We start from the raw sequence: 25,213 nt of genomic DNA, 5'->3' as shown, positions 1-25,213 counted from the left end.
GAACATTTTTTAAAAATCTACACTTAAGTTTTCAAATCTATTAGACTTAATACAAAAGAAAATGAATTTTAGCTTCGGATGTTAACAAATTTTAAAAATTATACATGATGACCAACCCCCAAAGGCAATGTAGTGTTCATTCAAAGAAGAATCTCTACTTTGACTCTGTGTTTGAATGTGAATTTAAAAGTACTTGTTTCAGAATGTGCTGTTGAAACAATATGACCCTGGGGAATTCCATTATGCATATACAACGATCAACTCAAAATCAAGAAGAAAGCAATGAAAGGAGAGGGAGAGGGGAGGTGGCTGAAAGGCATGCAGTGAGTAATCCCAAGACTACGCTCACAGAACCTTGTTTTCTCACTTTCACATCCTAAATGCCTCTCATAGTATGAACATCACACTGCTCTGAGTGTTCTCATGCTTAACAATTTATTTTTGATGCACATTAGATGATAAAATGCAAACTGCTTTATTTGGTACTCAACTGTTCTTTTCTACTAGAGATAAACCTGGATATTTGTCAGTATTGAGTCTCTAAAGTACTGCATAAATACTTTGGTTTACATTGTGACTTACAGGCAATTTAATGGATCTTTTAAAAGGATAATTTAGAAATATGTGATTTTTGCTTCATGGTCAACTACAATTATTAGTCCTCAAGTAAGTGGCAACACAAATATACCTACTCAGTAGCATTAAGTGGGAACAAAAAAAAAATCCTACTTTAAACAAAAATTTAAAGCTAAATTCAGAATTAAATAATGACTCTATAATATGTAACCAAACAAACAGTTATGACTTTTAAAACACAGTATGGAGTCTCACAAGGCTTAGATGAGTCTCAAGGCTCTGTCATCTACATTGGTAAGAGTGAGGCAGAAAAAAAGAGGAACAGCCAAGAGCCATGCCTTCAACCATGAGTAAACATAATGTGTTGGTTAAAATTTTTAAATAAAATTCTGTACAATTCAAATGTCTCAAGAAAGCCACAGAGTTGCACTAGGCCAACCCTGCAAACACAGTAGAAACACCCAACATAAATCACAGAAAGAAAGTACACATTAAAAAATAAAAATAAAATAAAAATAAAAAAGATCAGTGAGCTGTAGAACAACTTTTAGTAGCCTAACTCACATGTTATTGGAATATCCAAAGGAGAATAAAAAAGCCAAACCAAACCAAACAAAAAAAGATGCTAAAAAAGCTCCACAAAATTGAAGAAATAATAGTAGGAAAAAAATATAAAATTGATTAAAACAATAAACCCATAGTTTTAAGAATCTCAAATAACCTCAAGCACAAGAAATGTGAAGAAAACTATATGAATGTAGTTCATTATCAAACCACTTATCACTAAAAAACCAAAGATAAGGAGAAACTCTTAAAATAAGACACAACAGGATTTTTTAAAGGATGTCTTATGTGCTAAAAATAAAATAAGGATGACAGAAAAATTTTCCCTAGGAATGACTTAATCTAGAAAACAGAAGAGTACTGAAAAATAGAACAAAAATCTGTCAACTGAAAATTCTATGGAATTCTATGGGAAGCTAAAGTACCTTTCTAAAACAAATACAAAATGAAGTCTTTTTCATATAAAAAAGCTGAAAGAACTAATCACCAGCAGATCAACACTACAATAAATTTTAAAAAGCTGTCTCTTAGGCAAAAATAAACAAATAAAATGTGGATCTGCAAAAAAAAAAAAAAAAAAAGAAAAAAAAGAAATACCTGAGGCTGGGTAATTTATGAAGAAAAGAGGTTTAATTGGCTCACAATTCCACAGCCTGTAGAGCAAGCATGATGTTGACATCTGCTCAGCTTCTGGGGAGGCCTCAGGAGACTTACAACCATGGTGGAAGGCACAGCAAGAGCAGGAGGAAGAGAGAGAGCGGTTAGGTCCTACACACTTTCAACAACCAGATCTCGTGAGAAGTCTATCGTGAGAGCAGCGCTAGGCGGATGATGCTAAACCATTAGAAACTAGTCCCATGGACCAGCCACCTCGCAGCAGGCCCCGGCTCTGACACTGGGGATTACATTTCTATAGAAGTTTCCAATAATTTTGGAACACATACTAATAACATTTATAAAAATACAGTCCAAAGTAGACCAAACACCATTCACTCTTCTATTTGAAAGTTTTTCCTCTATTCTAATGTCATAATCTCCAGCGTTATTAATCAGAATCCTGCATTTAAGAGCATCTGTTAAATTTCACAGCTGATTATAAAACCATCATTTAAAGAGGACCAAAATAAGACAACAATTGTCTGTGGATGACAGAAACATTAAGGGCAGCCACAGTTAAAGACACAAACAACAGCCTTTAACGTAGAATTTGCTGTACAGCCTATTATGAGGGAAACATTTCTAATTATTACCTCTTTTATTCTAAACCATAGAAAAAGGACCTATCAGATAAAGTTCTTCTAGAAGACTGAAGGGCCCTTGGCAATGTTCTCTTTAATCCATGATGTGGGATAAAGGGAGTTTTGACTGATTATTAGGCAATGTATATACTACTAAAGCTTCAAAACCCTAAAAGAAAAAAAAGTGGAGGGGGAGGGAAGTCCCGGAAGAACAAGATGGAGCAGTAGCAGAGGATGGTTTCAATCCACTGACCCCTGAACTGTGGGCTGGTTGTGCTGCATCACTCTGCCACTTATGGTTTTGCTGCAACAAAGATCTAATTCCCAGGGTTATAGGAAAAGACACCTGTGGTACCCCTAAGGCACAGAGAAGGGAGAAATCGCAACCTGACTTAAGTCCAGGGTTCTTAAACCACACAATCTGCTTGAAAGGAGGACCTTAACTCTGAAGATACTGATTTGGCTCTCTTTCAAAGAACTTAATCAACTTAATCAATACTGGAGCTCAAACTTTGTTACACCCGGGATCCACTAAATTTAAACATTGCACCCCCAATCCTAGCAGAGTAACTGCGTATAGTATAGAAGACACATAGTTATGCCTCACATTTGTTACCTTGCCTAAATTTCCTGTAGTCATAGAAACCTCTGTCCATAGGGGACCTGGATGCTCTGACCTAATGAGTAACAGAATGAAATCAAATCATTTACACTTACACATTGACTTCACCAAATGTAACCTTACAGAACTCCCTCTACTGTTTTTTTATTTTGACTTATGTTTAATTTTTCATTTTTTTAGAGATGGGATCTTGCTCCAGTACCCAGGCTGAATGAAGTGTGGTGGCACAATCATAGCTCACTGCTGCCTCGAACTCCTGGGCTCAAGCAATTCTCCCATTTTAGCCTTTCAAATAGCTGGGATTACAGGCATGCACCAATACAGCCAACTGAAAAAATTTATAGAAGTGACATCTTGCTATGTTGCCTATGCTGGTCTCTAACTTCTGGCTTCAAGCAATCTTGCCTTGGCCTCCCAAAGTGCTGGTATTACAGGCATGAGCCATGGTGCCTAGACTCCCCACCTTGATAAATTAGCAAATATGGTCCAACATAAATTACAACATGACTTCAAATAAATAAAACTTATTATATAAGACATAATTAATTAATGAATGGGTGATTATGCTCACTGCTTCAACATTTAGCAGTACAATTTGGCCTGTTCTTAAACCTGTAAATTACAAATGGTGTTTCACAGTGGATTGCTGTAATGTTAGTGCAGTGTTCCTATCCATTGAGGCCCCTATACCCAATGCCTAATATCATTGTGGTTAATTTTTTTTTTATTTCAATAGGTTTTTGGGAGATAAAATTTTTAATTATTATTTTGGTAGGTTTTTGGGGGAACAGGTGGTGTTTGGTTACATGAATAAGTTCTTTAATGGTGATTTCTGAGATTTTTGGTGCACCTGTCACCCAAGCAGTGTACACTGTACCCAATGTGTAGTGCTTTATCCCTCACCACACCCACCCCCCAAATCCCAGCCTTTCCTCTGAGTCCCCGAAGACCATTGTATCATTCTTATGCCTTTGCATCCTCATAGCTTAGCTCCCGCTTATGAGTGAGAATATACAGTGTTTGGTGTTCCATTCCTAAGTTACTTCACTTAGAATAATGGTGTCCAGTTTCATCCAGGTTGCTGTTAATGCATTATTTCATTCCATCTTATGGCTGAGTAGTATTCCATGATAAATATACATACCACATTTTCTTTATCCATTTATTGATTGATGGGCATTTAGGCTGTTTTCAAATTCTTGCAATTGCATATTGTGCTGCTGTAAACATGTGTGTGCAAGTATCTTTTTCATATACTGACTTCTTTTCCTCTGGGTAGATATCCAGGAGTGGGATTGCTGGATCAAATGATAGATCTGCGTTTAGTTCTTCCAAAATCTCCTCAGTGTTTTCCATAGCTGTTGTACTAGCTTACATTCCCTCCAAAAAGTGTAAAAGTGTTCCCTTTTTACCACATCCATGCCAACTTCTATTATTTTTTGATTTTTTGATTATGACCATTCTTGCAGGCATGAGGTGGTATCGTATTGTATTGTGGTTTTGATTTGCATTTCCCTGATAATTAGTTATGCTGAGCATTTTTTTCATATGTTTGTTGGCCAGTTCTATGTCTTCTTTTGAGAATAGTCTATTAATGTCCTTAGCCCACTTTTTGATGGGATTTTTTTTCTTGCTGGTTTGTTTGAGATCCTTGCAGATTCTGGATATTAGTCCTTTAATCAGAAGTATAGATTGCAAATATTTTCTCCCACTCTGTAGGTTATCTCTTTACTCTGCTGATTATTTCTTTTACTGTGCAGAAGCTTTTTAGTTTAATTAAGTTCCACCTATTTATCTTTGTTTTAAGGAATTGGCTCATGTGGTTATGGAGGCTAAGAAGTCCCAGGACCTGCAGTCAGCATGCTGGAGATCCAGGACTGCCAATAATGGAGTTCCAGTCCAAGTCTAAAGTCCTGAGAACCAGGAAAGCTGATGGCATAAGTTACAGTCCAAGTCTGACTTCAAAGGCGAGAGAAGATCTACATCTCAGCTCTGAAATCATCAGACAGAGAGTGAATTCTCTCATCCTCTACCTTTGTGTTTTATTTGGGTTTTTAATGGATTGGATGAGGCCCACTCACATTGGGGAAGGCAACTACTCTACTAAGTCTACATATTCAAATGTTCATCTCATCAAGGAGCACCCTCACAGACACATCCAGAATGTTTAACCAAATATCAGGCAACCCAACTTGGCAAATAAAATTAACCATCATAAGGTGAAAGATGTATACTATCTGAAGAGAGACCAGGGATGCAGGGACGGTTAAACATCTGCAAGTCAATAAATGTGATACACCATATAAACAGAATTAAAAACAAAAATCACATGATCATCTCAATAGATGCACAAAAAGGATTTGACAAAACCCAGCATGACTTCATGCTTAAAACCCTCAGCAAAATCGACATAGAAAGCACTTGACAAAATCCAGAATCCCTTTATGATTAAAACCCTCAGCAAAATCAACATAGAAGAGACATATCTTAAGGTAATAAAAACCATATATGACAAACCCACAGCCAACATTATACTGAATGGGGAAAAGTTGAAAGCATTCCCCTGAGAACTGGAACATGACAATGATGACCACTTTCACCACTTCCATTCAACACAGTACTAGAAGTCCTCACCAGAGCAATCAGATAAGAGAAATAAAGGACATCCATATCGGTAAAGAGGAAGTCGAACTGTCACTGTTTGCTGATGACATGATTGTGTACCTAGAAAACCCTAAAGACTCATCCCAAAAGCTACCAGAACTGATAAATGAATTCAGCGAAGTTTCAAGATACAAAATTAATGTACACAAGTCAGTGGCTCTGCTATACACTAACAGTGATGAAGCTGAGAATCAAATCAAGAACTCACCCCCTTTTACAATAGCTGCAATAAAAACCTTAGGAATATTATAATTCCTATAATGATAATAGTATATTCCTATTATTGTCAATTTCATACAATCTTGGCAGACAAAAATCTTAATTATATCTAGAATACTTAACCAAAGAGGCAAAAGACCTCTACAAGGAAAACTACAAAAACTGCTGATAGATACAAACAAATGGAAACACATCCCATGCTCACGGATAGGTAAAATCAATATTGTTTTACAAAATTGTTATACCATATTGCCAAAAGCAGTCTAAAAACTCAATGCAATCCCCATCAAAGTACCAAAATCAGTCTTCACAGAACTAGAAAAATTCATATGGAACCAAAAAAGACATAGAAGCGACATACCTTAAGGTAATAAAGGCCTAGAACCATAAAAGAGTCTGGAAAAAATTATCATATCATGGGGTTCAATGAAAATATCAAATCATAAATATAATAATCAAATCTGAAAGTGAATCTAATTTCAAAGAACTCAGAAGACACCGTGTAGGAAGCTCCTTTGAGATAGAGACAAAGGATTATTTGATTTCTTATCTCTAGTGTCTAGAACAATGTCCAGAACACAACTGATATTCCATATGCATAGTCACATCTTATGTATGTGTATTTCTTTGCCAGCAAGGACAAGGACTAGAGGTCCTAAGCTTTGTTTGTATGGTGAGTCAGTGCCCAAATGAGCAGTAGAATTTCAGCACAGTCACCTACACACTCACTTCGATGCTCTGACCCCTTATCCCAGCTAGTCAAAGTGTGGTCTATGGTTTTACATTTTAAGGAGATCCACGGGTGAATCTTGTGACTGTCAAAGGAAGAGAAGCACTGCCCTCAAAATATAGAAAAGATGAACTAATTTATCTAGGCAGGCTGGCTATTTATTTATTTATTTTTCTTGTTGATGGGAAGATTCAAATTGACATACACAATCACCTCCATAATGATTTCAGGTAAAAAACAAAGGTTTAGATATTAGATGTGCTTTACAATTACCACACCAGTCATTTTACTACAGCATCTAGTGGCACATTTCCAATAGATTTAGATGAAAATTTCTATCTCATAGTTAGAAATTTAGTATTAGTATTTTTCTAATACTAATATTAGAAAAGCTTCTGTTAGTATTTCATCATTGGATACTCAATAAATAGTGGCCAAATTGAATCTCTTACAGGCATCTCACTCAAACTACAGTTATACTTTCCAATAGACCCCATAAAAATCATTGTTCTGGAGCAATCTAATATATATATCCACCTCTTTAGACACTTAGGTAAGTGTAATACTACAAGTTGTGTGTGTGTGTGTATTGTGTGTATGTGTGTATATGTGTGTGTGTTGTGTGTGTATGTGTGTGTGTATTGTGTGCATGTGTGTATATGTGTGTGTTGTGTATGTATGTGTGTGTGTATTGTGTGTATGTGTGTATGTGTGTGTTGTGTGTGTATGTGTGTGTATTTCGTGTGTGTGTGTGTGTATTGTGTACCTTGTGGCCTCTTGCCCAGTTTCTGCAACATCTGAAGCTGATGCAAAAGTTTAAGGTAAATAACGTCCAGCAATGTTAGAAATGTGGACTTTTATGTGCCCATCAGGAAAAAAAGATGAATGTTATTGTAGAGGACATTTTCATTCTGGAAAAAATGCATACCGTTTGAATATTACTTTCATGCTTTCCACAGATATTATACACAGATATTATATTCCAAGAGTTATGTTTCAAAGTCATCAAAAATAGAAAATGCATTTTGTATTTCTAGCTGAAAATAATAACAGTAATTAGCCTACCTTTGGGGAAATGTGATAAAAATATTAATGACCATCACAACTCATTAAAAGCATAAAATGTGCAATGATTTAAACTATATGTTATTCATATGAATCTGTGTAGAAATATAGACACATTTGATAAATGCTGTTTAAAGTCTGAGTGCTTTGGTAAATGATTCAGTCATCTGTAGGTTGAAGGGATTACTTTTATCTGCCTTCACAGTGAGAATTAGATTTCTATTCTTTATAAAGCAGGTAATATAGATTTTGCATGGAGTAAATGTGTTCACTCCTTACTGTCGGAGTAACATATTCAGTTTTCCATCATAATCAAGGTGTGTCAATCTCTGTTGAAGGCAGAATTAAAAACCCCTTCAACATTTTTACAATAATGGATGAAAAACATATCAAAGTCACTTTTAAAATTTGAATTGACAATCTCATATAACAGGAAAGGGACCAAGAACATCTTAAAGAAATACGTCACGATGGAAGTGATGTTTTAAGTGCAATTTCATCAAGAAGTTTTTCCAAAAAGTCTTTCGACCTCACTAAGAATCTCACTAGTTTACTCTGGTAAATAGTTTCTAGTAAAATGAGAAAGATTTGATTTTTTTAAAACAATAAAAAATTTACATTGTTTAATCTAACGTTGTGATTTCGAAAGTGCCACTTGTGCCCTTGTGTTACGCATGTGTATTTATCGGCATTTTCTTGGCTCATTCAAGCGCCAGTAAAATACTTCAATATCCAGGCTCCTCAAAAACCGAATTAAGTTCTAAAAGTGAGGATTGTATGTATGCTGTGAGGTGTGTGTGGATGTATGCGTGTGATGTGTATGTATGGTGTGTGTGTGGTCTGCGTGTGTAGTAAGTGCATGAGGTATGTATATGTGTGTGTGGTGTGTATTGTGGGTGTCATGTGTGAATACTGTGGGTGGTGCATGGTGTGTGTATGTGCTGTTTTGGTGGTGTGTGTGTGCGTGGTGTGTATGTGTACTATGTGCGGTGTGGTGTGCGTGTGATATGTGTGTGTGCAGTGTGTGTCGTGTTTGATATGTGTGTTGAAACGTGTGGTGTATGTGTGTGATGTATGTGGTGTGGTGTGTGTGTGCACAGTGTGTGGTGTGTGTATGTGATGTGTGTGTTTGCTCTGTGTGTGTAGTGCTATATGTACATGTGCAGTGTGTGGGGAGTATGTGTGGGGTGTGTGTTTGATGTGTGTGTGGTGTGTGTGTGGTGCTGTACATGTGTGATGTGTGTGTAGTAGGTTCGTATGTGTGGTGTGGTGTGTGCAGTGTGTGTGGTGTGTGTGTGTAGTGGGTGTGGTGTGTGTGTGGTGCTGTATGTGCATGGTGTGTGTGTAGTAAGTTTGTGTGTGTGGTGTGTGTGCAGTGTGTGTGGTGTGTGTGTGGTGTGTGTGTGTAGTGGGTGTGGTGTGTGTGCTATGTGTATGCGTGTGCACATGGTGTGGCGTGTGCAGTGGGTGTGGTGTGTGTGTGGTGCTGTATGTGCATGGTGTGTGTGTAGTAGGTTTGTGTGTGTGGTGTGTGTGCAGTGTGTGTGTTGTGTGTATGCATGTGCACATGGTGTGCTGCAGTGTGTGTGCTGTGTGTATGCATGTGCACATGGTGTGGTGTGTGCAGTGGGTGTGGTGTGTGTTTGGTGTGTACATGTGCACATGGTGTGCTGCAGTGTGTGTGGTGTCTGGGGTGTGTGCATGTGCACATGGTGTGGTGCGTGTAGCGTGTGTGTTATGAGTGCTTCTCTTGGTATGTGGACATCAGTCTTCCAGACCAGCTTTCTCCATGTGTCTGGGAACATAAGAAACAAGTTTCTGCAATAATTGTTACACAGCTTTTCCACAGAGGGACCGAATCTCTGCCGTGAGTGGGTATCTGCGTCATTGCAGGAGGGAGTGTGAGTTCCCGGCTTGGCTCATACCCTTCATAAGTCTAGTCAGGGTTCAGGGTTTGGAGTATGTCTGGGCTCAGGTTCCTGCTGGATCCTCCACTGTGACCAGAGAGGGAGGGCTCTGTTTCACCATCAGGTACCTGAAGAGGACTGGTGTGCAGGAAGACCAGGTAATCATAATGGTGTTAATAATAGCAGTAATCATACTGTTTTATATTATATATATCATAAGGATTTTAACTTTTATGTAACATAATTGTTGTAAAAATTTCCCCAGTTTGTTTTGTGCTATTTGCCTGGTGTTGAAATGTGTAAGAATTTACATTTTAGGTATGTTAGGTTTATTATTCCTTTTTATATGGTTTCTGTTTGAAATTTTGATTTTAGAAGACATTCATTCTCAATGTCATAAAACACACACACACACAGCTAATTTTCTTTTCTTTTCTCTCTCTCTCTCTCTCTCTCTCTCTTTTTTACATTTAATACTGGAATTAACTTCTATGCAAGGTGCAGGACCATGATTCGATTCTATCATTTTATATTTTCAAATCATTACCCAATATTTTAATACCATAAATGAAACAATAGCTCTTGTTTTGTGGATTTAAAATGCTACCCTGTTACGAGATAAAATTGTGCTCCATTTCTGTTTTTAATTCTCTTTCATTAATGTGTTTATTTTTGTGCCATTTCAAATTTGTTTAATTTTGAATGGTAATAATAATCTTTAATATCTTACAGTACATTTTATAATATTGGCTGTCGTGTGTGTGTTCAATAGATCAATTTAAAATCACATTTTCTTGTTCAAAAATATTTTTCTTGGAATTTTTATTGGAATTTGAGCATATTTTTAAATGATTTACAGCAAACTAAAGAGTTAATATTATTCAGCCCTCTCATCCAGAATGTGACACGCAAACTCCTCAAACCTTCTTTAATGCCATTTAGTCAAAATTAATATGTTAAATCAATATAAATTAGTATAAATGAATATAACTAGTGATTGAAATTAATTAACGTGTTTGGCTCCACGTTTCTGTCTTCTGCCTTCTGTCACTGATGTTTTATTCCTATCCTTGTGGTTTTCTATACTTTATTTTATTATGTCTTTTTCTGTCTTGCGATTTGAAAACTGTATGACACGTTGTAATGTTTTAATTTTTCTAATTTTTTGCTTTTAATTTTAAGTAATTTTATTTTTTAGAGAAGTGCAGGTTCACAGCTAAACGGAGGAGAGAGTACAGACTTCCCACGTGTCCCTTTCCCCACACACAGCCTCCCCACGACAGCTTCCTGCCTCACACAGTGTACCTGTGACAACGAGGATCTACCTTGACCCTTCGTTATCGCTCAAAGCTTACAAAGCACATTCACGTTTACTCTTCGCGTTGTACGTCCTGAGTCTTGACAAAAGTATAACGGCAACGGGATATTACTTACTGCTAACAGGAGATGATCTATCAAGCCACAAAAAAATACAAGGAGGAAACTTAAATGCATGTTGCTAAGAGAAGAAGCCAATCCGAAAAGTCTACATGCTATTCTATTCCAATTATATGGCGTTCCGGGAACGGTGAAACTGTGGGAACAGTAGAAACATCAGTGGTTGCCATGGACCGAGGGGAAGGATGAGGCGGATATACAGAGCACAGAGAATCTTTACAGCAGTAAAACCACTCTGTATGATACTATAATGGTAGATATACACATTTGTAAAAATCTATCTTAACTTTTAATCTTTTAAATTACGGTGTTTTTTATGGTTTTTTGTTTTGTTTTGTTTTGTGTTGGAGTCTTGCTCTGTCACCAAGCTGGAGTGCAGGGGAATGATCTTGGCTCACTGCAACCTCTGTCTCCTGGGTCCAAGAGATTCTCCTGCCTCAGCCTCCCTAGTAGCTGGGACTACAGGTGCCCGCCACTGCGTCCGGCTAATTTTTGTATTTTTAGTAGAGACTGGGTTCAGCATCTGGCCAGGCTGGTCTCAAACTTCTGACCTCGTGATCCACCTGCCTCAGCCTCCCAAAGTGCTGGGATTACAGGCCTGAGCCACCGCACCCGGCCGTTTTTGTTTTAAAAACTGCAGACAAGCTGGGTGCAGTGGCTCAAGCCTGTAATGGCTGCACTTTGGGACGCTGAAGTGGCTGGATTGCTTGAGCCCAGGAGTTCAAGACCATCTGGGCAACATAGTGAGACCCCATCTCTACAAAAAAATATATATATATTAAAAAAATAGCCACTGACATCCTGAGCCCTCAAAGTCATCCATGAGGGCTGGAATCAACTTCTTCCAAACTCCTGTTAATGTTGATATTTCAACCTCCTCCCATCAATCACAAATGTCCTGAATGGCATTTAAGGATTGCTATTAAGGACATTTGTGATTCGTGGGAGGAGGTTGAAATATCACGAAAGGATTAATGGTGAATACTTTCCAAAAGGTTTTCAATTCAGTTTATCCAGATTCAACAAAGAAATCACTGTCTATGACAGCTATCCCTTTACAAAATGCATTTATTTATTTAATAATAAGACCTGAAAGTCAAAACCGCTGCTTGAGCCACAGGCTGAAGGGTAGATATTATATTAGCAGCCATGAAAATAACATTAATTTCCAAGTACATCTCCATCTAAGCTTCTGGGTAGCTAGGTGAATTGTCAATAAGCAGCAATCTTTCTTTTCTTTTCTCTTTCCTTTCCTTCTTTTTTTTTTTTTTTTTGTCTCGCTCTGTCGCCCAGGCTGGAGTGCAGTGGCGTGATCTCAGCTCACTGCAAGCTCCACCTCCTGGGTTCACACCATTCTTCTGCCTCAACCTCCCGAGTAGCTGGGACTACAGGAAGCCTGCCACCACGCCTGGCTAATTTTTTTGGATTTTTAGTAGAGACGGGGTTTCACCGTGTTAGCCAGAATGGTCTCGATCTCCTGACCTTGTGATCCACCCCCCCTCAGCCTCCCAAAGTGGTGGCGTGAGTCATCGCGCCCAGCCCATCCTTTGAAGTTTTGAAGCCAAGCTTTGACTTCTCTCTAGCGGTGAAAATTCTACATCTTCACTAAGCTTAATCATTTCTAGCTCTGTACTTAAAGTGAGTGAGAGACATGCAATTCTTCCTTTCATTTGAGATCTTTGAGGCCACTGTGATTATTGACACCCCAGAGGGTGTCACCCTCCTCCCTCCTCTATCAAGTTCATCCACACGCAGGCGTGGGGAACCGGGCTTCCCGCGTGCTCAGTGGGACAGCCTGGGCCCGCTCAAGCTGAGTCACAGGGCCAAGGTGTGCTTGCGCCACCCACGTCCCAGCGGAGTCGCTGGTGGGGCTGGAGGGCCAGGTCTCCCGGACGGCGTGGTCACCCGAAGACAGGGCACCTCCACGTCCGGAGCCTGCGACCCCGGAGGCCTCCGAGCGTCAAGCACACATGCAAGCCATCCAGGCGCCCTCCCGACCGCTCCAGGGGACTCAGCGCTCGTCTGCACGCCCCTCTAGCCTGTTATATGAGCTCCTGTCGACCCTCGAATTTCAGCAAAAGGCACAACCTTTGCTAGATCCGGCGCCACTGAGGAAGCTGAAGGACGTGGAACAGCCCGCTCCGCTGGAACTAATCCTCAGCCAGGAAGAACACCCGGCTCTGCTGGGGGAGCTTTAGGACGCGGGGTTGGGACGGGGTGGGGGCAGGGCTTTGAGCGGAACCCCTATCCTAACTGGCCCGAGAGACGTGCCTTTTGGAGTCCACGATTCAGATTTCGTGTCAGAATCGAAGGTCCAGGCATCCAGGCCAGGGTGGCCGGGAACCCGCGCACGCGGGCGGCCTGTGCAACGCGGCCCCGCCGGGTGTTACCATCCTCCCTCGTTGGTCACCTTCACTCACACAAGGGCATGGGGAACAGGGTGCTTTCGTGAGCCAGGCAGCAAGGGTCGTTCCTCTGCTGCAGCCCAGTCAGACTTCGCAGGCAGAAGGAATCTCCTAACCTGCCCAGGCACGCAGGGATTTTGGGTTTGCTGCCCTGGCTCCTTCGGAAGTGGCGCTGTCCCACCCTCAGACGCCTGGGGCACCTTCGCACCCGAACGGATGGCAGGGGGATCAGGACCCGCAGCTCGGTGGCCTTCTGGGCGCCTGCTCAATGGGACAGCCTGGGCCCGCTCAGGCTGAGTCACAGGGCCAAGATGTACTCGCGCCGCACACGTTCCACATGAGTCCATATTCGGGCTGGACCCAGGGGCCACGGGTCGCCAGGGCGCGTGGGAATCCGAAGTCGAGGCACATCTACCTCCGCAGCCCGTGCCCACGGAGGCCTCTGCATGGCAGAAACAGATGCAAGCCATCCAGGCGCCCTCCCAACCGCTCCAGGAGCCGGAACGTTCATCTGCACTGGCATCAGCCCTGTTATACAAGCTCCTGTCGACCCCAGAATTTCAGCAAAAGGCACAACCTTTCCCAGCAACCGAGCCACTGGGAGAGCTGAAGGACATGGAAGCGCCCGCTACGCTGGAACCATTCCTCAGCTGGGAAGAACACCGGGCTCTGCTGGAGGAGCTTTAGGACGCGGGGTTGGGACGTGGCGGGGGCAGGGCGGTGGCCCCTCTTTCGCGGTGAATCTCTGGCTCGGTTTGGAGAGGCGTCTCTTCCCTTCCAGCTGACCTGTCTGGGATTTTCAGGTCCAGCAAGAGACTCCACACAGAGGAGGGCTGTCATTCTTTCCTGAGCATCCCGGGGATCAGAGCCCGCCCAGGTACCCAGAGATCGGCCATCTAATGCACTTACGTGGGTCCGCAGGCAGCCGGCTGGGCTTTGGGACCAGCCCAGGCAGAGCTCTCGGCCCATCCCCTCGCACCCCTCCCCGCGCACCCCCGCCCTGCCCTCCGCGTTCCACAGTAGGGTAGGCGGAGACCTCCACCCCAGGAAACACAGGCCCGGGCAGCGTCCAGGCCTGCTCTCCTTTCCGCAGCTAGACTCCTCTGCCTCCCCGCTTCACCCTCACTCGCTCACCCGTGCCCCGCCAGCCTCCTCGGCATCACGTGGAGCGCCGGGCAACTAAATGTAGACCCCGTGATCTCGCGCAAACCGTGGTTCTGCTCTTTCTAGGCAGGAGGGAAGCCGGGCAGAGATGTAGAAAGGAAGGGAGACAAAGTGGGAGGGAAGGACGGAGGGAGGAAAGCACGGATGAACGGAGGGACATTGGAAGGGATGGAGGTAGGGAAGGAAAGAAAAGGAGAGGAAGAGAGGGAGGGAAGGAGGGAGAAAGGGAGGTATGGATGGAGGGAGAGAGAAGGAGGGAAGAACAGAGGGAGGGAGAGAGGGAGACAAGGAAGAACAGAGGGAAGGATGGATAGAGGGAGAAAAGGAGCAAGAAACAGAAACGAAGGCAGAGAGAAAGGCGGTCTTCTGCCTCCAGGACCAACAGGACCCAGCACTCCGGGAAAATGTTGGGTGCCCAGTGCTGGCTGAGTGCCCGGCTCACAGCCATGTCGGCCTGCTGGGCGCTCACTGGCCCTCAGGATCGCCAGCCCGGGTCACTTCATCCTGGAGCGATTCAGACGAATTTCGTCTCCCAAGGAATGAGCAAAATGCCCAGAGAGCAATGACCCGAGACTCCGGTGGTTGCCCGTTTTTCATCCACATGGTTCACGGATGACACAGCCCCACGTCGAGCCTGCAACAGAGCGTGAGGCGGATAGTTCCAGCCACACAGGAGTCGCACTCAGGTCGACTGAAGCGTGGTTTCGGGTTCCACGTTCCTTTGCCCTCTGCAAGGGGGCCTGTTGCTAGCGTGTCTCCAGCCCCCAAAAGAGTGATCGTGTTGACAGTTTGTTTCCTGAGCTCTGTGGGGACCCAGAAACCTCCAGGGAAGTGTGGAAAAGCAGCACCGTGTCTTCGCTCTCCTTTCCAGTTTCCAAACCGGCCACAGTGGAGACTCCCCTTGTTGCAGGAAACAGGAATCCGTCGTCAGGCCGTGATGCCTCCATTCCCTGCCCAGGCTCCGGTCTCTCCGGGCGGCCTCCCTTTCGCAGATGATCCAGGCCTTCCCTGGCTCTCCAGCTCCCTAGCTTCCAACACATTGGGCCGGCTCAGGACCAAGTGTGCTCCGAGGAGTCAGGGCCCAGGGGTCACGGTCCTGGGATCCCCTCCTGTCCTCCGACTTGCCGCGGAAAAATTGTTTTGGATCCCTCGCCGCCCCTCCTGCAAGGCCCTCCCTTGCCCCACCCACCCCAAGCCGCCAGGGCTGTCCGGGGACGCAGCCCCGCGGGCCCTTTTTCTCAATACGCCCCCACCGCCGTCGCTTGTCCCCAAGAGGACCCGGCCCGTGAGCCGGGGGGTGGGGAGGCTCTGCTTTGCCCCGCGCTGGCACTAGAGCCAGCAGCCTGATCCCGGGAGAGAGGGGCTGCGGGACACCCAGACAGACCCCACCACCACCACGAGCAAACCCACCCCGACGCACACACAGATATGCACGGGCGCACGCGCGCGGGCACACACGCACGGACACACAAAGACGCAGACACGGACACAGGGACACACGCGGACACACACACACAGACACACACACGGACACACAAACGTGGACACACACGGACATACAGACAAAGACACAGACACAACTTGAAAGAGAGCTAGGGAGACGGGGTGGAGAGATAGAAATGGAGGGAGGGGGGGAGAGAGAGAGAGAGAGAGAGAGAGATGGAGGGGTTGAGAGAGACAGAAGGTGACAGGAGAGCGCGAGGTGGAAGGGGAAGCAGAGAAAGGGAGAGGGTGAGGGAACTGGAGAGCGAAAGTGACAGAGCCTTGCAGAGGGAGGCTCTGCTCAGGTAGACAGCGCCCCATTGAGCAGGCCGGGGTAGGGTGGAGGGTGCTTGGGCCGGGCTAGAACAGGGGGTAGGGCCCCCCATGCGGGAAAATCAACGAGCCCTGAAATGGGATTTTTCTTGGATTCGTTGGTTGCTTTGGGGGTGCGTTTCATAGGGTCCTTCCTTTGTTTGCTTCTTTCTGTCTCTTTGGTGCTGTGGGCCCCAAGATTTGTAGAGTGCGCGCGTCTGTCTGGCTGGCGGGAGCCCTGGCGCTGAGCGCGTCCACGGCCCGAGGCCTGGGTCTCTCTCATGTCCTCGGGACTGCAGTTTACACGAAGTCGGTGGCAATGGGAAACCGGGTGCACAGGGACGGATTTCCTCGTGGCGGGCGAAGACAATGTCCTTCCCCCGGGAAAGCAGCCCACGGGTTCTGGAGCGCAGGTCTTGGCTGGCGTCTGTGGGACCCGCCTCCCCTTCCCCTGGCTCGGACAGTTGCAGCAGCGCTGGATGAATGAATTGAATTAGGTAATTCGGGAAGATACCCTGGACGGCAGGAAACCCACGCCTGCGCCTTCGGGATCAAGTACCTGCCACAGCTCCCCGGCTGGAGCCAGGCTCCCGGTGGGGCTACAGCCAGGCGGAAGAGGTGGGATGCTGCTGCCTGGCGGTGCTGCAGCTGCGGACCCCCACGAGGAGGCTTCATCTTGACAGAAATCTTTTTCTTTCTTCAGTTGATCTGTATCCTTAAATTTAAGTTAGTGGTAACTTCAGAAATTTAGAGGCACAAAATATGGTTGTCCACACCTTATAATTGCATTACCATCTCCTATTACCACCACCTTCCCCGCTCCCCCCATCCCCCAGATTAGGTCTTGCCATTTTGCTCAGGCTGGCCTCAAACTCCTGGGCTTAAGTGATTTGCCTGCCTTGGCCTCTCAAACTGCTGGGATCAGAGGTGTGAGCCGCCATGCCCAGCCAACCACCACCAAGGTTTGATTCAGCAGCACTGGGTCGTGGGGCTAAGGACCCACAAATTTAGAAAGGTTTTTAAATATCATAACGAGTCTGTGAGGAAACAGAATTTGGTATTAAATTTTTAGACTCTTTTACAATGTTCTGTTTTTTCCACTGAGCACAGTACTAAGTAGTAATTGGAAAATCACAGCAGAAGTCATATTACTTTTTCTAATACAGAGTTCTTGGCTGTTCTCTAAGCTAAACCTTTTCACCTACCTTGAGAAAAAGAAAAAGCCCCAGAGTGTGAGGAGACAGGATATAGGAGCCAAACATCCAAATAGGTGGGAGTGAATAAAGCAGATGACACAGATGAGATGTCCAAAGGTCAAGGAGAAAGCCAGATCTTAAAGTGTGGTTTGAGAAGCTATGCTCCAATGGAAATGGTTTCTGAAAAGCTCTGGTTTCTTTCTCTTGTTCTCATATAGAGACAGACATCTTCTGCCCCAAGCTCTTCAATTCTCTAGGACTGGGCTTCCGCTTCAGCGATCATTCTTCCAGGTTACAAATAAAATCAAGCCCTTTGCATGGCTTACAGGTGACTGGAGGACCTGGCTGCTTGCTCTTTTATTGCTTTTGAGGACATGGGGCTGTCTGTGATTTTTAAGGAACTCTATGTTAAACATTTTCTAATTTCCATTTTGAATCTTGTCTAAAATGGGTGAGAGTAGTGGAGATATTGGGATTTGGTTTAGAAATCCCAGAAACACCACATCCAGATGTTGTATGTTTTCTGCTTTATAATTTCATATCCTATGAAGGTTTCAATTGTGATTCTACAGAAATTCATACTCAAAAATTTTATCAGAACACTAAGCATCTGCCCCATATAATAAAACCTAATGTTATTTTACTTCAAAATTTTAAGTTTTTTGGTATGTATTGAGGCTAATACTGTAAACACTCTGTGCCTAATTCCTAAACTGTAATATGATTTAATGTATCTACTTTCTACATTTAAAACATGTACTTTACCATAGAGGAACTTTGAACATTGCTGAGCATGTATTAAATTCCCATTTGTTTCCTGATTTTTGAATAGTTATCATTTTATAATTTTCTCTTGTTTAGTTTGAAGCTTACTAGGACTGTGTCATTGATATGTATGTGTGTGTATGTGTGTGTGTATGTGTATATATATATATATATATACACACACACACATCATTTTATAATTTTCTCTTGTTTATTTTGAAGCTTACTAGGACTGTGTCATTGATATGTATGTGTATATATATACACACACACAAGTATATACATAACAACATATGTCATTGATATATATGTATATGTTTTACATACCTGTATATATACACTTATGTGTATATACGCATGTGTACATAACATTAATTTTTTGACCAATAAAAAATGCATAATTATGTATTGTGTACATTATAATAATTTGATAGGTATATATTGTAAAATGTTTAATACAATTAAGTTGATGAACATTTTTGTCACCTCACTTGGTTGTTTTTTGTAGTGAGAGCACTTGAGGTCTCCTACTGTTGTAGCAAATTTTAAGCATACAAAACACTGTTATTAACTACATTTTAAAGCTATACATTAGATCCCCAAAACTTATTTATCTTACAACTGAAAGTTTGTACTCTTTGAGCACCTTATCATTCTTTCTACCTCCAGACCTGGTCATTACCATTGTACTCTCTGCTTCTGTTAGTTCAGCCTTTTTAGATTCTCCATTTAAGTGAGAACACACAGTGTTTGTCTTTCTGTGTCTGGCTTATTTTGCTTAGCATAATGTACCCAGATCCACTTATGTTGTTGAAAGGGCAGAATTTCATTCTTTTTTATGGGGGAAAAATGTTCTGTTGTCTATTTATATCACATTTTCCTTATCCATTTGGAATCTACAGATAAGTCGTTCGTAAAAAAAAAAAAAAATCCTTGACAGTTGTGAATAATGCTGCATTGAACACAGTGGTGCAGATATTTCGAAGAGATAATGATTTTATTTTGGTTATAGACAGAAGTGGAATTTCTGGATTGTACAATAGTTCTATTTTTTTTAATAACCTCCATGCTAATTTCTATAATGACTCTTCCAGTTTACAGCTTATTAAGACTGTACAGAAATATTTTGTAACATCCTTGTTAACACTAGTCATATTTCTTCTTTTTGATATTAGCCATTCTCACTGCTGTAAAGTGCTATCTCATTATGATTTTGATTTGCGATTTTCTGATGAATAGTAATGTTTAGCAGCTTTCTACACAACTGTTGGCCATTTGAATATGTTTGTTAAAAATCTTTAGTCTTTTGCCTATTTTTTAGTTGGGTATTATTATTATTACTTTTTTGCTTCTGATTTGTGTAACTTTCTGCTATATTTTGAATACTAACCACTTATCATATATTGTTTGCTAATATTTTATCCCACCTTAAAGGTTTTCTTATTTTTTGCTGTGCACAACAGTTTGATACACTACAACTTTGTTTGGTGTTATTGCTATACTTGTGATATCATATTTTAAAAAATCATTGCCAAGGCCAGTATCATGGAGGCTTTTCATATGCTTTTTTAAAGATTTTTCTCTTAAGGATTTATGTATTAAATTTAAGTCTTTATTTTAAGTCAATTTTTGTGTCTGGCATAAGAAATGTGATCTAATTTTATTATTGTGCTTGCGAGTGTCCAGTTTTCCCAGCACCAAGTATTGAAAAGGCTACACTGTCTGTATTGCATATTCATAGTGCCCTTGTCAAAGATTAACTTTAGATGCATAGATTTACTTCTGGGCTCTGTATTCTGTTCCACTGGTTTTCATGTTGGTTCCTATAAACATACATTTCTCTTATGTTTACAGTAGTTTTGAAATGTAGTTTTAAATAATAAAGTATAATGTCCTCAGATTTCATTTTATTCCTCCTGATTGCTTTGGCCGTTCAATGTTTCTTATAGTTTTATATACATTGCAGACTTTATTTTCTATTACTGTAAAAAGTGGCACAGGAATTTTGATAGGAAGTTGAATTAATCTACAGATTGCTTTGGATAATATGGCACTTCGACAATATTCTTCTAATCCATAAACATGTAATATATTTACATTTATTTGTATCTTCTTTAATTTTTTTCATCAATATCTTTTATTTTTTATTGTAAAGATCTTTCACTACACTGGTTAAATTTATTGCTAAGAGGTCTACTATTTTCTTGCTGTTGTAAAAGAGATTTTTTTTCTTCTTTACTGGTTTGTTGGTAGTATATAGAAACGAAACTGATATTTGTATATTAATTGTATATTCTGCTTCTTTACTGAGTGCATTTATTCGTTTAAATGCACTATTTAAATGTACCATTTATGTTTTTATGCATAAGATTACGTCATCTACAAACAGTGACTTTTTTTCTTCTTTTCCATTTGGATCTTTTAGATTTTCTTGCTTAATTATTTGATGTAGGACTTAATTATTCTATGCAGGACTTCCAGTTCTATGTTAAAATAGGACCGTTAGAATGGGCATAATATAGACTTGCTTTGGTGTTTGTGCATTTGAAGGAGCAAACACCTCTTTTCATTTTTATAAACTGGTTTTGGCAGGTAAAGATCTTCATCTGTTGGGTCTCAAGGCTGATGAGATCTTTACTGGGTTTGCAGTAAAAAGGCTTGTAGCTGGGTCACAAAGTGGCTACCGAATCTGGAGTGGATTTTACTTTTAGTGGGCTTGTTACCAGGAGCACTTGTGGTTGTGAATCCTGTCATGTTTTTGGGCAGGCTGGATTGTTTCAGGGCTTTGTTCTGTGGAGCAGGCACTAGGGCAGGCTTCTGCTATATGGTGGGCCTAACAGCAGATGTGTGGGTGAGTGTGGCTCCACTGAGTACCTAGCAGGGTTTCCCCAGGTCATCTACCAACAGGGACTTTTGAACTGTTTTGTGTGGGTCACAGGGATGATGTCCCCAGCTTTTTTCTTATTCCTCATGATTGGTTTGGCCTTTCCACCTACTTTGTAGGCTTGCATTTTCTATTATTATAAAAAGTGAGACAGGGATTTTGGTAGGGATTTGAGTTAACTTACAGATTGCTTTGGATAATTTGACACTTTATTAACCAAAGGCCCTGTTTTCTCAAAAGGACTCTTCTCGATCTTGGGTTTTAGCAAGGTTTTACAATGCCCTGTATCCTGAAGCTCACTATATTGCCCGAGCTGTTCTTGATCTCCTGGCCTGAAGCAGTCCTCCTGCCTCAGGCTCCTGAATGGAGGAGATATTGTCATGAGCCACTGTGCCTGGCTCTCTCATAAAGTTACTTTGGTAGATGGATGGCTAACTAGTTTTTATCCTGCAGGAGAATATAAAAGTAGGGACCCCCTATTCCACCATCTTGCTAATGTCACTGTCTCTACACATTTCTTCCTTATTTTGTTCTCTTGCATGTTTGTGTGTTATTTTAGGTTCAGACATCAAGAACAATAGGCTAGGATTTATACATTGCGTAAAAAGTAAATTAGATAGCTGGTAGGTACTCTCTATATATTATAATGTTCACCTGTAAGATTAAGTTTAGTGCAGGCAAAAAGGGCTCATTAAAATTTTCATCCACTTTTTTCAAGCTCTACCCAAACTATAATATAATTTATGCCCCAATTTTTATTTTATCAATTACTCTTAACCATATTTCTCAAAATTTATATTTTTTCTTTGTTTAGAAATGTAAGGCTATTATTTGCTTTTAAAGGCTGTATTACAGCTTTTTTATTTTGTGAAATAATAGCACCAATATATATTAATAATATAAATATTTATAGTGTAAATACTTATTCATCAAAATTTTCCCATTAGAGAATTTTATTAATTATTATAGTGCATTCTGTTTAATTGCACTGCCACACAGCACAGGGCAATGATTCAGAATGCCTAGTCTTCACAGACACACAGTCACAGTTGAACATTGTAGTTATTTAGAGAAATTCTTTTCTAGTGTTATATCAGTGTTCCAAACAAGATTTTATGGGTAAATGTTTCTCCCATTCTAGTTTTTTTTTTTTTTTTTTTTTTTTTTTTAGTTCCCAGCACTCTTTATTTTCACCCCTACACCTACATTTTCAATGTATTTTTTTAAAAATTTATTTATTATTATACTTTAAGTTGTAGTGTACATGTGCATAACGTGCAGGTTTGTTACATATGTATACTTGTGCCATGTTGGTGTGCTGCACCCATCAACTCATCATTTACATCAGGTATAACTCCCAATGCAATCCGTCCCCCCTCCCCCCTCCCCATGATAGGCCCCTGTGTGTGATGTTCCCCTTCCTGAGTCCAAGTGATCTCATTGTTCAGTTCCCACCTATGAGTGAGAACATGCGGTGTTTGGTTTTCTGTTCTTGTGATAGTTTGCTAAGAATGATGGTTTCCAGCTGCATCCATGTCCCTACAAAGGACACAAACTCATCCTTTTTGATGGCTGCATAGTATTCCACGGTGTATATGTGCCACATTTTCTTAATCCAATCTGTCACTGATGGACATTTGGGTTGATTCCAAGTCTTTGCTATTGTGAATAGTGCTGCAATAAACATACGTGTGCATGTGTCTTTATAGCAGCATAATTTATAATCCTTTGGGTATATACCCAGTAATGGGATGGCTGGGTCATATGGTACATCTAGATCTAGATCCTTGAGGAATCGCCATACTGTTTTCCATAATGGTTGAACTAGTTTACAATCCCACCAACAGTGTAAAAGTGTTCCTATTTCTCCACATCCTCTCCAGCACCTGTTGTTTCCTGACTTTTTAATGATCGCCATTCTAACTGGTGTGAGATGGTATCTCATTGTGGTTTTGATTTGCATTTCTCTGATGGCCAGTGATGATGAGCATTTTTTCATGTGTCTGTTGGCTGTATGAATGTCTTCTTTTGAGAAATGTCTGTTCATATCCTTTGCCCACTTTTGGATGGGGTTGTTTGTTTTTTTCTTGTAAATTTGTTTGAGTTCTTTGTAGGTTCTGGATATTAGCCCTTTGTCAGATGAGTAGATTGCAAAAATTTTCTCCCATTCTGTAGGTTGCCTGTTCACTCTGATGGTAGTTTCTTTTGCTGTGCAGAAGCTCTTTAATTTAATGAGATCCCATTTGTCAATTTTGGCTTTTGCTGCCGTTGCTTTTGGTGTTTTAGACATGAAGTCTTTGCCCATGCCTATGTCCTGAATGGTACTACCTAGGTTTTCCTCTAGGATTTTTATGGTATTAGGTCTAACATTTAAGTCTCTAATCCATCTTGAATTAATTTTCGTATAAGGAGTAAGGAAAGGATCCAGTTTCAGCTTTCTACTTATGGCTAGCCAATTTTCCCAGCACCATTTATTAAATAGGGAATCCTTTCCCCATTTCTTGTTTCTCTCAGGTTTGTCAAAGATCAGATGGCTGTAGATGTGTGGTATTATTTCTGAGGACTCTGTTCTGTTCCATTGGTCTATATCTCTGTTTTGGTACCAGTACCATGCTGTTTTGGTTACTGTAGCCTTGTAGTATAGTTTGAAGTCAGGTAGCGTGATGCCTCCAGCTTTGTTCTTTTGACTTAGGATTGTCTTGGAGATGCGGGCTCTTTTTTGGTTCCATATGAACTTTAAAGCAGTTTTTTCCAATTCTGTGAAGAAATTCATTGGTAGCTTGATGGGGATGGCATTGAATCTATAAATTACCTTGGGCAGTATGGCCATTTTCACGATATTGATTCTTCCTATCCATGAGCATGGTATGTTCTTCCATTTGTTTGTGTCCTCTTTGATTTCACTGAGCAGTGGTTTGTAGTTCTCCTTGAAGAGGTCCTTTACATCCCTTGTAAGTTGGATTCCTAGGTATTTGATTCTCTTTGAAGCAATTGTGAATGGAAGTTCATTCCTGATTTGGCTCTCTGTTTGTCTGTTACTGGTGTATAAGAATGCTTGTGATTTTTGCACATTAATTTTGTATCCTGAGACTTTGCTGAAGTTGCTTATCAGCTTAAGGAGATTTTGGGCTGAGACAATGGGGTTTTCTAAATATACAATCATGTCATCTGCAAACAGGGACAGTTTGACTTCTTCTTTTCCTAACTGAATACCCTTGATTTCTTTCTCTTGCCTAATTGCCCTAGCCAGAACTTCCAACACTATGTTGAATAGGAGTGGTGAGAGAGGGCATCCCTGTCTTGTGCCAGTTTTCAAAGGGAATTTTTCCAGTTTTTGCCCATTCAGTATGATATTGGCTGTGGGTTTGTCATAAATAGCTGTTATTATTTTGAGGTACGTTCCATCAATACCGAATTTATTGAGCGTTTTTAGCATGAAGGGCTGTTGAATTTTGTCAAAAGCCTTTTCTGCATCTATTGAGATAATCATGTGGTTCTTGTCTTTGGTTCTGTTTATATGCTGGATTATGTTTATTCCCATTCTAGTTTTGCAATTCCATGTTAACTGTATTTTATTTTTAGGGTAGGTTCCTTGACATTGGTTTATCGTATTTTTTGTTTTATCTAAGTATTATTTTGGATAACAATGTGCAACTTTCAATGTACAGTTTATGTCAATGTGCAGTTTAATTACAATATGAATCAGCCGTATATTTATTCACAATTCAAGCTTAGCAAACTTAATGAAAACTAAGCAAACTAATGTTACATGATAAAGCCCCAATCAGCTATCTTATACTTAAGTAAATACACCAAAAAATAGTTTGTGGCTTTATTGCTGCTTTTGTTCAAACTATGTTTTATATTCTCTATGACCAAGGAAATTTCTGATATTTTCCTACCAGACTAAAGAAACGAACAAAAAGACGATGATTATACTTCCAAGTAGCAGGTTGTTTAGGCCCCAGATATTCCGTATGTAG

Source organism: Macaca nemestrina, chromosome 15, assembly GCF_043159975.1.
Source record: "Macaca nemestrina isolate mMacNem1 chromosome 15, mMacNem.hap1, whole genome shotgun sequence".
In the NCBI taxonomy this organism is placed as follows: Eukaryota; Metazoa; Chordata; class Mammalia; order Primates; family Cercopithecidae; genus Macaca; species Macaca nemestrina.
This window is presented reverse-complemented; position numbering follows the sequence as displayed.